Source organism: Onychostruthus taczanowskii, unplaced genomic scaffold (assembly GCF_017590055.1).
Source record: "Onychostruthus taczanowskii isolate IOZ18803 unplaced genomic scaffold, ASM1759005v1 scaffold37, whole genome shotgun sequence".
In the NCBI taxonomy this organism is placed as follows: domain Eukaryota; kingdom Metazoa; phylum Chordata; class Aves; order Passeriformes; family Passeridae; genus Onychostruthus; species Onychostruthus taczanowskii.
Window position 1 is genome coordinate 1,810,090 of NW_024501126.1, and position 15,275 is coordinate 1,825,364.

At 42.6% G+C, this 15,275-nt stretch overlaps 1 protein-coding gene across 2 annotated transcripts in view; it reads left to right on the forward strand.

Annotated features, from left to right (window-relative positions):
- ERBB4 (erb-b2 receptor tyrosine kinase 4) overlaps window positions 1-15,275 on the forward strand; it is a 575,852-nt gene that overhangs the window by 334,027 nt on the left and 226,550 nt on the right. The gene's annotated exons all lie outside the window — the stretch shown is intronic.

The following is a 15,275-nucleotide window of genomic DNA, read 5'->3' on the forward strand; positions in this document are numbered from 1 at the left end:
CAGCTCTTGTGCTTCTCCTTCGATCACACTGCCAGATTTTTCTTTTATTACTTCAAAGCAATTTTTTCTCCCTTCTTAACTTCTCCACCTTTTTTATCTTCAAAACTTTGCTTATGTCCAAGCTTCTGCTCAAACCTCCTTCTGATTGGTGGTGATCCATAGGTGGTCAGAATCTGGAAAATGTCCTTATTGCTTTGCATTCTTTTAATTATTAATATTTCAGTTGTTAATATTCAATAGTATCTTATTATGCAAAGCTTATGTCATCCTGAAAACCCACAGATTTAGCAGGGTCCAAAGCATCAGAGTTTTCTTCTGAGAAGATAAAAATTTGTGGTATTTACTGTCAATAAACTTGTAAGATAAAATTGTATCAGCAAGGGGGCAGAAAAGCAGAAAATTGCAGATATGTGAAGAGCTTACAGAATAAAGAATTAGTTAATTATTTTTCTCAGATGGGTAGGACAGTGTAAAATCCACAGTTAACAGTAATTGGGGTGGCTCATTCTGTGTTTGTTTCTGAACACTTACAAAGAATAATATTTTTTTAAATTGAAAGCAGGACACAAATAAACTAGTTCCATTGGTTTCATCTAGAAGAGAGAAAACAAAAAATAATGAGCTCAGCTGTTTTTGCTTAATTCCTGCACTCAATATTTAATGGATGTGATAGAAAAAGTTCTTCACAGAGAGGGTGATAGGGCATTGGAACTGGCTGCCAGGGAGGTGGTGGTGTCATTGTCCCTGGAGTGTTTAAGAACACCTGGATGTGGCACTCAGTGCCATGGTCTGGTTGACAGGTTGGTGTTAGGGCATAGGCTGGACTCGATGACCTCAAAGGTCTTTTCCAACCCAGCTGATTGTTTGATTCTGTGATTCAGGCCTCACTGGGGCTCTCTGAATCAGAACATTGCCTGGTCTCTCTAAAGCAATCAGCACCCAGCCCAGGAGGTAATTTGGGTAGTGAGGAGAAAAGCATGATACTCATCAAGTAGCAAAGATGCTGGGGAAAGAAAGTCATGATGCTTTTGTCCACAGCAACAAATCCCCCAGCTCTGGATCCTTATTATCTGCAAAGGCTGCTGGTGACAGGGTTGTGATGCCCAGCACCAGTTGGCCTGTGGCTCCATATTAGCTGCAACAGGGATCCTAATTGTTTTTTGACAAATCCTTAGGAAGGCTGCCAGAAGTCTTCTGGCACACACTAACAACTGGTTTATGGTTCTGCAGAAATGTCCAAACTCCTGATAGAGGTTAAATGTACTGCATTAGCAATTGTATTCTATTTGATTATGTCATAGGAAGAGAGATGTGATGATTTAGCTATTCACTCGGGAGCAGTTTGAAAATATTGCAAACTTGACAGATGGCAAAAAGATAGCTTAGCAATGTTGCATTATTCCTATAGTGTTTTAGTTTCTAACACCTGGGCTCATTCCATGTTAAAACAAAAGCACTAGACCAGCACTTGGCATGGTTCTTTGTTGCAGATTATCAAAGACACAGTTTCTCACCTGGGAAGGCCTTATCTTCATTTCCGTACTAGAAATCACAACGTTGTCTTTCTTTAACAAACCAGGAGTGCAAGCAGGACACTGAGCTCCACTGAGCTCAAAGTGCCAGAGGAACCCAAGTGCTGCTTGGTTTCTTTGTACTCCACACAGGAGCTGGAATGAAAATGTGGGTGGTGGTGCACAAAGCCAGTTTGTCTCATAGCCCCTGTTCAGAACAGGCCTTCCTGCACCCTTTGATGTGCAAGGCTTTGAAGATGTGCTAGGGGAACAGGTAGTCACAAAACCACATGCTTTCATGCAGGATCCCACCACAGAAGAGTACTAAATATGCAAGTGTCATTACAAACAGCCTTAAGGTAAAGAAATAAGGAATGGTGAGATCCCAAACTGGCCCCAGTACAACCAGGATGGAAGAGAGGTTGTGGCACTGCTCTCAGCAGGCTGGCTGGTGGTCCTGCTCCAAGTAAGAGATATTTCAGGGCAACATAATCCTTTGGATGAGAGTCCGCTGCCGTGGGCTCACTTTTGTTCTCTTCTGCCCACGTGGCTCAGCCTGGTGCCCAAAGCAAGGAGGGGAAGAGGCAGGGTTGAAACTATCTCCACACTGTTTTGTTCAAGCCTTTCTCTCTTTCTGGGACCCCTTACCTTCCTGTCCAGCGCAGCTGTGAACATGACAGGCAGAACAGGCGCCTGAGAGAGCATGGTGCAGCCCCCACAACCACCTGTGAGCCTTCAAACTCTTAATTCTTGCGTGTGGAACTGGACAAAACTCCTGGCAGATTCCCATTTCTAAAGCTACCAGCGTCCATAACCTATGTCACCACACCTGCTATGTCACATTGTGAGATGTGTCATTCATCTTTTTCTTGGTATTTTCACTTAGTCTTGGTTTTGCCAAAAGAAACATTTTCTTTTCTCCCACCTGCAGAGTTTTTTGTACTCATTGCCACCCTTTTAAAAGTCTTTCCTCTTTCCATCATATGAGGCAATGTTTGTAGTCTTTTCATTCTAAAAAATAAGTCCAAAAAATGAAAAAAAAACAACCATGTTTTGAGACAATCTTCAGGGCAAGCATATTTTCTCCATTAAGGAAGACAATGACTTTCACACAGTGACTTGCAAGCTTCTGTGGGATGATGAAACAAGCAGTTTCAGATATGGTAAAATCATCCATGTGGAAAACCAAACTGTTAAATGTTCCAGACAAGATAGCTTTTCAAACCCAGGACCAGTAAATATCCAGTAATTCTGTGACCATCAGTTGTTTGACTGAAGGCAAAGGTAATCAACCTGTTGCCTTAAAGGGCCATTGTGCCACTCAGATTCTGATGAAGATATTCTCTATTATTTGAACTGCAGCTGCTTACCAAGGGACTGAAATAAATCAGCACTGGTGGGAATTTCTGAAGCTGCTGAGCTGATCTCTTGGAATCACAGAGGAGCTGAAGCTGCTCCAGGCCCCAAGTCCAGTGAGCTGAAGTTTAGTCAGGGCACAGGACGCTTAGTCAGGGCACTGCAGGGTGCTGGGTGAGGGTCCCCCACAGTTCCAGCAGCAAGACAGGACAGCCTCTGTTCTATCTTCATCCTGGTTACCCAAAGCTCCTAAGGAAAGGTGGCTCAGCTGAGTCTTGTGGGAGGTGGTGGAGGGAAAGGGTTTGTGGTAGCTATTCCCATTGTCCTTTCAAGTGCTTGTTGGGGAGGAAGATTCAGAGGCCTGGATGGAAAGGTGATGTGAATTCAGTGTTGTGTTGACAGTCAGACAACCCCTGTGAGCTGTGGTGGGAAGGTGGAAGGGGTCTGCTCTAGGGTGTGTTTGATGGGCTCTGGAGAAAATGGAGCTTTCCTGCTTTTTTGTTCTTGTGCATATGCCTTATCCTCTGAAAGGCTGTGGTGACAGGAAGTGGGAGGTGATAACTCAGAAGGTGTTTTGAGTAATGATGGGGTGTTACATGGTTTTCAGAAAAGAATGGCTCAGTCTCATTTTCTGCCTGGTGTTTCAGTGAAGGAGTGCCGGAGGATTAATCAGACGTGACTCCTCTGGAGGAGATGTGCTTACACTGCTAACTGCAGGGTGGCTGGAGTTATGTCTGCAGCCTTTGGCAGGTCTGTGTGAGTTTGCTCTGCTCATGCCCACAGCTGAGGCTGAGCTGTCTCTGCTCAGTAACACCCTCTGTCAGAACGCATTAGCCCTGGTCTAGCACTCGCTGAAGCACATACAGAGCTCTTGGGGGACTTCGAGCACAGATAAAGCTTGCTCATCTGTATGAGAGTAGTATCTGTTTAGAAAGGTACCTAAGTAGCTCCAAGTGAGTCAGCTCAGCCACCAAGCACAGCCCAGCTGTGCAGCACAGTAAATTTTCTCACTTGGAATACCTGTGTGTGTATGACAACTTGCCAACCCACAGCATCCATGAGCTGCTCCCTTCTCCTTTGGCCACCAGCCCTCAGGAGAAATGGGGCTTTCTGTGCCTGGGGACCAAGGAATCTTTTCTGATTTTGTCTGACAGAGCGAAAGCTTTGGTCTGCACATCACTGCTCTCTGCAGATGCCTGAGATGGGCATTTGGGGGAGGGGGTTCAGCTGTGTTTTGCTGGGTGTGTTTGAGAGGCTCTGTGGTCACAGATTAAGGCCTTGCATCATGCATTCAAAGGCTGTGGCTCTGGCTGTGGTGTCCCCACAGCCACTCTGTCCCACTCCCCTTTGTGTCTCCATGCCTTTATTTCACCTGCCTTGCCCATCCTCTGTACCACCTGCCCAGGGCAGAGGCACTCATGCATACTCTGTGTGCAGGAATTCTTTATGGAATGCAGAGAAGGTGATTTTATGTTATCATTGATAATAAACAACATCACAAGATAGCAACAAATTGATTTTTTTAATCATTTCATCTTCTTCCCCTATTATTACATGGGATTATTCTGTCTGTTAACCTTTCAAGCTATGGTGCTAATTTGCTTTATTGCTTAAAACCCAATGTGAATTCCCCTCAGGCTGTTCCAGAAATTGCTTGCTTTGTTATCAAACGATCAACAATTCACTGAAGACATCTGCTTTTTTTTTTTTCCCTCAAGCTGTTTTAAGAAGTATATAGACATGTGTACAAGGAAGAACTGTTGAAATAGTTTAGAAAGTACTGCCCCTCCTGTAACAAGCTGTTCATGGTGCTGTGCAACAGTTGTACCATCCCAAAATGCTCACTGATCCCTGGAATGGTGTGTTGTCCCAGGCACCCAACACAAATCTTGGCACAGAGACTTAAGACTTGTATTTTTTTTCCCCTTTGCACTGTAAACTGAGCAGACCCAAGAAAAAGGTGAAAGGGTGCTGAAGGAGATTTCCATTGAGTACTGGGTTGGTTGGTGGATTTAGTGATGGCACATGTGAGCAGACACACTAATGCTCACTGTAACTCCTCTCCTCATGGGTTTTCATCACACAGATGAAGACTAACAGCACAAGCATGAAACAAGGAATAATAAATACATTTACAGACTCTGGCTGGTCTGTGGAAGTGCCTGCTGCAGTCAGGAGTGCAGCAGGCACCAGTAATGTTGCTGCTTTCACCTCTATCGTGCTCTTCCAAGCACAAATCTGCTGCAACTCCTCACTGGCAGCAATGCATTTCCTTTAAAATCAGACACCTCTTTCCAGCATTGTAACAACAGAACAGGGAAGCACATAGGAGGAAACCTAGTCTGAGCTGTGTTGACTGTTCTTGTGCTTCTTTACTGCTCTTGCTCTGTGACTTAAGCTTTTGCATTTGCTTGAGTTTAAGCTCTCAGAGTGCCCCTTTGACTGAAGCTGGGTTTTGGGTACAAGCTATTCTTCCTGTCTTTAGATTTATTTTAGACAGAGTTTTTCTGCCACGAAATCCTATCCAGGGTTCACTGAAGACATGTTGTAATTAGCTCATTTGTTTGACATGATACTTTGAAACGACCTTCCATGAGAGCAGCAGTGTTCAATTGTCACCTGCTCAGGTCTGCTTTGGTTGTGTTGCTCTTCTCTTTGTTCTACTCGTCATTATGATTTAATTGGAATTCAGCAACGACCCTGACGGAAATGAAGAGAAGGATTCAGGCAGGAGAAAGCAAGGAATGTGAAAATGAAGCATAGTATAAAGGAAGCTTTTGTAAATTGGATGCCACAGAAGGTGAAATCTAAGCAAGTTGTGTTTCCTGGGAGCATCTGATTTCATTCTTCATCTGCTTACTGAACTTAACAAGTACAACTGTTATTAAAACCAAGGCTATTTTCCATGACCCATTTTGTCTGTCTAAAACCTCTGAGTTGTGTAAACATCTCTGCCAGGGAAATGGGGCTGTTGGAGACCAGCTTCTGAGGGCATGGAAGAATCACTTTTCCCACCTGGACTTTATGGCCAGAACAACTCATCTGACTTTACTGCTACTCTCCTGCTTCTCAATCAGTGACTTTGGCTGGCAGGGAATTAAGCTAACCCTTATCTCCCTGAAAAATTTAACAGAGCTTTGGAATCACTTGTGCTATACAAGTGATCCACCAACCTAATTGAAAAGCCCTAATGAGATTTTCATGTTTCTGACAGACTACTTTACATATGGTTTTCCAAAGTCTATAACCTTCTTCAGTAACATTCCTGAGATAATTTTTAATTTAAAAGAAAAAATCACTATTTTTTCAAGGGAAAAATCTATTGCAACGGAATTTTTAGAAGAAAGAATTATTTTCCTTTTTCTATTCCCATTTGCTAAGAAATTTTTACAAGTAGGAAGTACTTTCCTGTGTCTATAAACCAGGAACAGCCCGTTCAATGTGTGACAGTAATAACCTAGCAGCTGAAAAAGCTAAAATTTTCAACATGGGCAAGGAACTCAGGCTCTGAGCTATTGGTTTTAGCTATATGGAACCAGTTTATCAAAGAAGTCTTTCTGTATTTACCAGATTTTATATATGTTCTGTTTTACACTTCTAAACATGCAGGAATAAACTTTTTTTTTTTTTAATACAAATTTTTCCTGCATTTTGCTTGCACTGCTGCTGATCGCTAATACATCTGTGTTGGAAAGCAAACATTCTCCATCTTCTCTATGTATGATTTCAGCTATGAGAATCAGAAAAGTGGTTTTATTATGCTCATTGTAGAGCTATTTGCTTGGAGACCTAAGTTCTCCTTCTGATTCAGAAACCAAAGGAAAAGAAAAACAGAAGAGAATTATGGAACAGCAGTAGTTTCTTTAACTGGAAGCAATGTACCAATTATTCCATCTGGCTACATTGACACCTTTATATGGTTTATTGCTCATTTTGAAATGATTGTCACCATTCCCTCGTGCAGAATGCTCTCATCCTTCTCATCAGAAGAGCTGATAAGAAAGCCCAGATCTCACAGGGCTTCAGGGCAGCTCTGGGCTGGGCAGGCTCCACTATGTCCCTCCTCTGCAGCCAGGAGAGAAATGTATTGGGAACAGGGTGGCACAGTGGCCCCTGCAGCCCCAAAAAATTGTCAGTGCCACCAAATCAAAATTTTATGTAGATTAGGGCTGATGTTGATGGATTTCTTTCATTTAATGGAGGGAATTGAATCATTGACAACAAATACTTTAAATTAAGGACATGAACATCACCCAAAATTACTTTTATTTTCGAATAAGTTGTTTTAGTAGATGGAATTGAAATGCCAATACGCTCAATTCAAGTTAACAAAACACTTGGTATCATTATCTCAAAAATAATTTTTTCAAAATTGATCTTCTGGTTGGCTTTAACTCCATTAATATGTATTTTTGGGAAAAATATAAAATCTTCAGACATCTCTCTTCCAATATTCCCAGTTGGTGGTGTGTTGCAGTAGACAGCCCAGGAAGAGAAATGCAGTTGTCTCAGCTGGAAGAGGGTGCATCAGTGGCCCTCTGAGGAGCTGAATATCTGCTTCTCTAGGTTTTGAAGTCCCTTGAAGGACACCAAGAGCCTTTAAGGATGCTGCTAGCCTGTGCCTGCAAACTGGAGAGGGGAACACTGCTGGAATGGAAGCAGTTTGGTGCTCAGACACGGCTGCTTCACACAGATCCCCCTCCCTTCGACGCTGCCAAACTTTGCTATTCCAGACACTGGATTGTGACAGCTGTCAGTCCAACTCAGCTGAGTGTCAGCTGGCAAAATGCCACTGTACACTGCTGCCTGTCACAGTACAGAATTGTGGCCAATTTTCATAAAAGACAGCAAATTTAAACAATCTCACAGAGAAGAAGAAATGGTGGGGATGGAGGCTGACTAGAACAGAGACTAGACAGAGTTAAAGAATAAAGAAGAAGAAAGTAGAATAAAGTTAAAGAATAAAGCAGGGATTTATTAGGAGGCCTCAATGGATCCACCTTGGGCAGCACAAGAGCCCAGCCAGGGCTACACCCAAGATGGACCCAAAATGGTCGCAAAATAGACAACTGGTCATGGGGTCTGTCACTTTTAGAAGTTCTGGTCCATTTGCATATTGGAGTTAACTGCCCAATTACAGCTTTAGGTTACGAAGTCCCATCCTTCTTGTTTTTCTCTCTTCAGTCCATGTTGTTTGTGCTCTTGGGCCTGAGATTTGGATGAGTTGTCCTTGGTCCCCAGCTAGAGAAGGAATTGTTTTTTCTCCCTACTCCGTGAAGAGAGCTCACTATCCCCTCATATGAAGCTCAGAAGTACACACTGAAGCAGCACAGAATCTGAAAAATATAAAAGGTAAAGCCTGAGGCATCAGGGAGGGCAGTGTATGGAGCTATGAAGGCTTGGTTAGTTATTGCCTCTGGACCATGGAGCAACTCAAATCATCATGGAATTCTTCATGTATTTGCAGGGGGAATCCCACTCATGCTCTGCTTGATGCTGTCCAAGCCAGCCCTGAAAACAGGAGGAGTGGAGGGAGCAAAGGGGGTGTGTTACTGCCCCTTACCCCCCAGAAAAGGTGCATTTTCTCAAGAAGTTCTGGTTTAAATGGGCTGGCATTGCCCCAGGAAACATCCATTGGTTTGAAAATTTCCAGAGAGCTCTGGTGGAAAACAAGGTGATTAAATTTCAGAACTCCTTTAAAACTGCAATATGGGGGGAAGAGCTCACAGAGAGGTACAGGCAGACACATGGATTTGCTTTGGAAATGGAATTCAAGAAGGGACTCACTTGACAACTACTTATTAAAGCCATAACTGCGTAATCTTCAATTCTGAAATTAGCCTCCCTGCTCCAGTAGAAATGTCTTTGCTCCCCGTGTTATTTATCCTTCATTATGAGTCCACAGGAGTGGTCTTGTGCAGGAATTTCTAACCAGCTATCTCCCACCATGTTTTGTGTGTGTTTTGGGCAAAGAGGACTTCAGCCCAGGGATCAGATTATTTACATAGTGGAAAAATACTGCTTTATAATAAAAGGAGGATATTGAATAAACCCCAGATTTAATACCTGACCTAACAGAACACCCAGATGAATGTAATTGCATTTTAAGCATTCTGATTGAATTTTTGATCCATATTGCATTTGTTTTGTCTTGTGTATCTTTCATGGGGGGGGAAAAAGTGTCTGGAGATTAAAGGATTACCAAGTTCTTAAGAAGCCAAGGCAGCTGCTAAAGCATCTGAATATTCTTACCAAAATTTGGTGGGAAAGCTATATTAATACTTTCTGTTCTAGCAAGCCCAAATAGCCCAGGGGAAAAGGGACAAGGGAGAAGAGCTGTAAGGGACAATTGCTTCTACAGGTGAACAAACTGCAGGGTATTAGCAAGAGCTGGAACAAAACAGTGCTGTAATTGAAATAAGAACTCATCTGAAATGATTATGGGGGAGGATGAGGCTTTTCTTTTTTTCTCTCTAATTTTCTGATGAGGTGGAAAGAGTGAGCAGTACACTCAGTTTATAAGAGTTACTAATTTCTTTTCTCTCTTAGTGGCAGGGAGTGTGGGCAAAGTGCTGGAGCCTTTAACCCCTGGAAGTAAGGTTCCTCCTGCAGGTGACATGGAGGAAACAAATGTGTTTAAAAAAGAGGTTTCAGCAGGAGATACGGCTTCAGCAGTCACCTTCAGCACTGAGTGTAAGTGATAGGTTTACCCAGAGGATGTGATTAAAGTCTTTTAGGGTCAGGGCAAAGTGGCTTTGCTTTATATATACACAAGAGAGCTATGGGGACCTGTGAAACTCTGGCTGTGCAAAACACCCCTAATTATTAGGGCCAAATGGCCACTGCACGTGCATGTAAAATGAAGCAAATATGCTACGTTGATTTGGCTGCACACAGGAGCAAAGTCATCATCTCCCAAGGACAGATACAACCCTACCAACCACTGTGAGATCCAGGGAGGACTTTCAGGTTTACTGGGCTCTCCCAAATCTATGGTGTGTTTTAGCAAATGCTGGCTGCCTCTTGGAAGCTGCTTCTAGCTGAACAAAACCTGAAAGCAAATCTTAAGAAGCCTGATCAGGGCACATAAAAAGCAAAAGGCAAACTCAGCAGTGCTGATGGGGAATGACTTTTGGCTGGTGGTTTTTGATCTGTGAGAGCAAGAGATCACCACGTCTGTTGCAGCTGAAATTTGTTAACAAAGTAAAGTGTCATAGTTTTGTTGTTCAGAAATGATACAAGCAGTATTAATTTTAGTGTTCCAAAACTGTAGGTTTCATATTTTATTGGTAGCACCACTTTAAAATATGCTTAGCATAATTTCTGTGCCAGTCAAAGCTTCACAAAACATTGAAAGTGAGGACAGAACTAAGGAGCTGAACAACAAAAAGAGCATTGGAAAAAAATGCCTAGGGAAAGAACGTTTTAATTTCTTCTGTCTAGTGCTTTTGATTATACACACAACGTGGGGCTGGGGGGAGGCTTTTTCTCCAAGTCTGGAGTAGGTGGATGAGGTTTGCAGACATTTCTAAATGCCAGACTTTCCAAATCAATTGGAGGAGGGTAAATCCCCTGAGAACATTCTCAAGTCCCAAGTGGTTTTGTTCAGGACAAAGAAACCCCTTAGGCATGAGGACAGGGGTAAAAATCTGCATTAGACCTAGAGGGCAGTGAAACATTTCAAGAGCAAAAGTGATGCCTCGGTGAACCTCTGGCTTGGTTTAAACCAACCTGAACTAAAGCATTTTGAGTCTTCTGCACAGTTCACGTTGGGCAAAACCTGTGACCAGAGTTGCAGCTTCATGTCTGTTCCATCTTTTTTTTTTTTTTCTTCAAAATCCTGTGAGGTGTTTAGGGTTGAAGTTTAGGCTGCATAGTATATAGTGGAGAAATCTGAAGTAGTCATTCCATACACACTTGCCTTTGGGCAAGTTTTATATTCCCAGGCACATTATTTAGGCTTGTTTGTCATTTTCTGGCAGCACAAAGATAGACATGCCCTAAAAAAAGGAACAGCCTGCTTTGGTTGTGACTGGAATCTGAAATTCTCATATCATGTGGCACTCTTGGTTTTGGTTAACTGTCCAAGCCAAGTGCAGGAATTTAAGATGTCTTTCTGTGTGTGCTGGGAATGTGTTTCGGGTGTGGTTATGCCTACCCAGATCACTTGGGTTTGATAAAGTGCACTGACACTTGGATTTTGTTATTTTATCTATACACAGCTGAAAGTGCTGGGTGCCTTTAAAACTCCTCACGGCAAACCCTGCACCAAGTGGCAGGAGTGAAAAGGCCTGGCTGTTGTGCCAGTCTCACCCACAGCTGTGATGGCCTAAGAGCTGCCACCTTCTAATCCCATTTCTACCAGCTCAACCCTCTTGGTTCCCATTGGATGTGCAGGAGGATCCAGTCCTCGCAGCATTCTGGGTGCACTTATAGTCTTTTTTTTTGAGGTTGTTGATGGATGGAATCAATCAGCTCTAAAAACTTTGGCTGTCACCTGTGAAGGACAACAACTGAGTGGGAAAAATGCTATTCCATCCATTCCAGGGCCAGTGGGAACACCTGGATAAACCCTTCTAGTCCCCTGCACAAGTCTTTCCTATGGCCAAATGGTGCAAAGGTTTTAAAAGAAGGAAAAAAATTACAGAAAAAAGTGATAGTTTCTTTAATTACTTTTTTTCTTCCCCATTATACATCCTTCCAGCAGAGGGGTGAAGCTGTCTTGTTTTTACTGACCAGTCTGCAAAGATAAGGCAGTGTGAAGTCAAAGCTCTAAAGTCATTGGGAATGCAATTGAGAATAGCCACAGTCCTCTGCTGGCTCTAATAATTCCTAGTTGGATTTGCTTGTGTCTGTCATTGCTTTGCTTATGATTATAATGCTTATGGAAATGATGGAGCTTAGCATCTTTGTTTTTTTTTTTAAGAAAAAATCCTTAAGCCCCATGTATTGAAATGAACTCGTGTAATTCATAGGAGCTAAAGGATGAAATAATACATGATCATAGTTATTTTTGCCCAGAAAAAAAATTACATTAATCCTGCCATCCCTTCACTGCTAGCAGGAGTCACAAAAGGAAATCTCCTGGGTCCTTTGGCAGTAATTCTGTAGCGACCTTTTTGTGCTTCCCTGACCTCTGCTCTGCTGTGATGGGAAGGAAAGGGCAGGAATGGGAGATGACTGAGAGTGTTGCCCCACACTGGGCAGCCAGAATGAGGGAACCCAGCTGTCCCTGTCATGTTCAAAGCCAGTTTAGAGATCCCCCTCCTAAGGGCTGGAGCTGCTCCTTGACTTCACTCTGCAGCAGTGGCACGGAGGGTATAAAACCAGCTCATGGCCTAATTCTGATGGGTCAGACATGTTTGCTTTTGAAATGACCAATTTCTCCAGCATCAGTCTGCTGGTCATAAGCAATTTACAGCATCCAGTGATCAAATTAAGTGTTTTGCCATTCAAAATAATGTTGCTGATCCTACTTTAGATATTACGGCTGTGTGAAATAATCATTATTAGGTTCAGAATGCACAGCGGGCACTCTGACATCTTATTAAAAGCCAAGATTTGCCCAGGCTAATGTTCTAATGTTAAGCTTTTTCTAAATATAACTAGATGTTTGTGTTAAACCAAGAAGTAAACTTGATGTGTAATCTGGAGTCACAGATCATTGAAGTCAGTGAATGCACTTTATTAATTTCATATGGAAACTTAAGAGGTCGGGTAAACAGCAAGGGAAGGGTGCCCAAAAAAACTGTAATGCAGTTTTAAAAAACTGTAATATACATTCCAGTCCAAGTTTACTGTAAGACAACTGTCAGGTGGGGTCTCAAAATGCTTGTGAAAGCTTCCCCCCTCCTTCCTTGTTGCCTGGACCCTGTGATTTTACACAAATATGAAGTGGGAGGCTGGTCAGTGAAGCTCAAGCAGCAGTTTTGGAGCTCAATTGATGATGCTCAGCTTTTGGATTAAAAGAAAGAGAAGGTTTTTTGTTACAGAAGGAACAGAACAACATATATCTCAAAGGCTCAAAACCCAGGCAAAAAACAGAACCTATCTTCAATGAAAAGACAAAAAAGAACACACAAACCCTTCAAATTTTTGAACCACTCATGGGAGTTTGGGGGCCTCTTACACTGAAGAGTTAAGCTTGGCCTTGCTAACCCTGTTAATGGATGTTGTTGCTCCCTGGGCTTATCTTGTTCAGCAGGAAGGGAGGAAGTGAAGCAGGCCAGAGGAGCAGCTCTGTAGGAAAAGGGACAGAAGCCACAGCCTCTCTAGGAAGGGAGGAGGTAGCAGTGCCTATCAGTTCTCTGCAGGTTTGATGCCTACCCTCAAATATAGTCTGAATTTCTCAAAATGTCAGCTTTGCAAAATAACTTTCCTACTCCTCAGCTGTGGTAGGCAGTGCAGTATTTGTCCTTTTTATGTCTTTTTGTGTCACAAGTTATAATACAGTTAGGGTGAAAAAAACGAAACACATTTAATTACTGGGAAATAATGAATGTCCAGGAATCAGAATATTTTTAGAGTCGCAGTCACTGTTTACAGGAAAATGGTTCTCTTTTAAAGCTTGTGCTGCTTCACATAGATATGATTAATCAGACATCTTATGTTCAGGTTCCTTTTGCCTTAATGCAAAATGGGCTTGTAAGAGCTCCACAAGTAGTATATTTTAGTCCTAAATGTAATTCAGTTTGCAGGCAAGATAAAACCTGCTACAGGGAGAGGAGTTCTTGGAGCTGAGCCCACATTTTTTGAGGACATAGCCTTGATCCCCTAAAAGGGTTCATTGCAAACTATTGAAAAGCAAATAATTGTGGGTAAAAAATTCTCTATGATTTGATTTAATTACTCTCCCTCAGTCTTACTGTGATATTGTTTGATACTGTTGGCTGTGGCCCCACTTATCCTGACGTTGCTTGTTGAAAGGCATGATTGCCAAAGTGTTATTTTCAAATTGTTAGACCTGGAATATCAGCTGTTCATCATTTAGGATAGCAGGTTGTAGGATATTTCCTGTCTTGTTTAAGCTTATAAATAACAGTTACTCTCTTCAGGAACATTCAGCAAACCTCTGCTGTCACAAAACAGAAAATGTGGCTTTTCAAATAGCTTAACACAATGACCTACTTTGGGCTTCTGTTTTCATAAGGTACTTTAATTTTTGGAGGTCAGACTTGACATTCCTCAAAGCAGTTTGTATTTCCAAGAGCAGTGGCTATTTTCCCCAGTAGAAATAAGACTGTCTTCTCAGTATGTCAACTTACCCCCTTCTAGTACTATTTATTGCTCCTGAAAAATCTTGGCCCAATGACATGAATAAGAATTCTTCTGAAACCTTGGCTCTAATAAAGGTCCCTCCCTCCTCCTGCTGCAGCTCCATGTCTGTTCAGCATGGTGAGGGCAGGAGATTTTCCCCTCTCTCTATGCACAAATGACTTTTATCATCTTCCTCCTCCATCCTCTTCTACTTGACCAAGCAACCCTATTTCTACCTGCCCTTATTTTTTACCTCTGATTTTTTTCTCTTTGGGTTTTTTCTCTGAGTTGCCCTTGTTTTGAAATGCAGTGCTGAAACTCAGCTGCTGACTTGCCACGGCTGAGCGGTGTGAAAGGATTATCTCAGCCACTGCAGCCTCCGTGCCTCTCTGCACACTGCACAGAGGTGTTCACCTCTTCTTGTGACAAGGTGTCACAGCTCGTGATCATATCTTAAGGCTGAGGATCAAAATGCTTTCCTGAAGAACTCTCTTTCTCCTCTTTCTCATTCAGTGTTTGTACAGTGGATTATTTATGTTTAAGGATAGTTCTTGGCACTTGTCCCTGTGAATTTTGTTCTTTTCAGACCATTTTTTGGATATGTCAGGACCATTGGAATTCTAATTTTATTCCCCTGTACATTTGAGGTAGTTTTACACCTTCACATTGTCTGATAATATGTAAGCATATGTTCTTGTCTGTCCCTCAGGCAGTGGTTGTAGAGGATCAGAGTAAGGCTCCTTGTAGGGCTCCATTTTGACCTCAAGACATCAGAAGCTGTTCCCTGCACACAGCTACTCAACCAGCTGCCACCTACCCCTGAAGTTTTCCCAAGGCTGTCTTTCCATTGTTTGCTTGTAAGAATATTAGGCAGGACAACCTGATGTTCCATCTTGAGTAGAAGAATGCATATTTGCTAAAAAGATGTCGGGTTTTTTTTTGAAGTGTTAGCCTTCTGCAGTGAGCCTGGGGCTCCTGATGTGAGCAACTCTGTGATGTTCCATGCTCTCCTGCTGGGCTGGCTGGTGGGAGGCAGCAGTCCAGGCCCAGCAGCTTTTCCCACAGGCACCTGCAGAGAATAGAAATGCTTTCATCAGGGCTGGAGAAGGGAGTGTGTCGTGGATTCTGGACTGGCGCTTCTGATCTCCCACA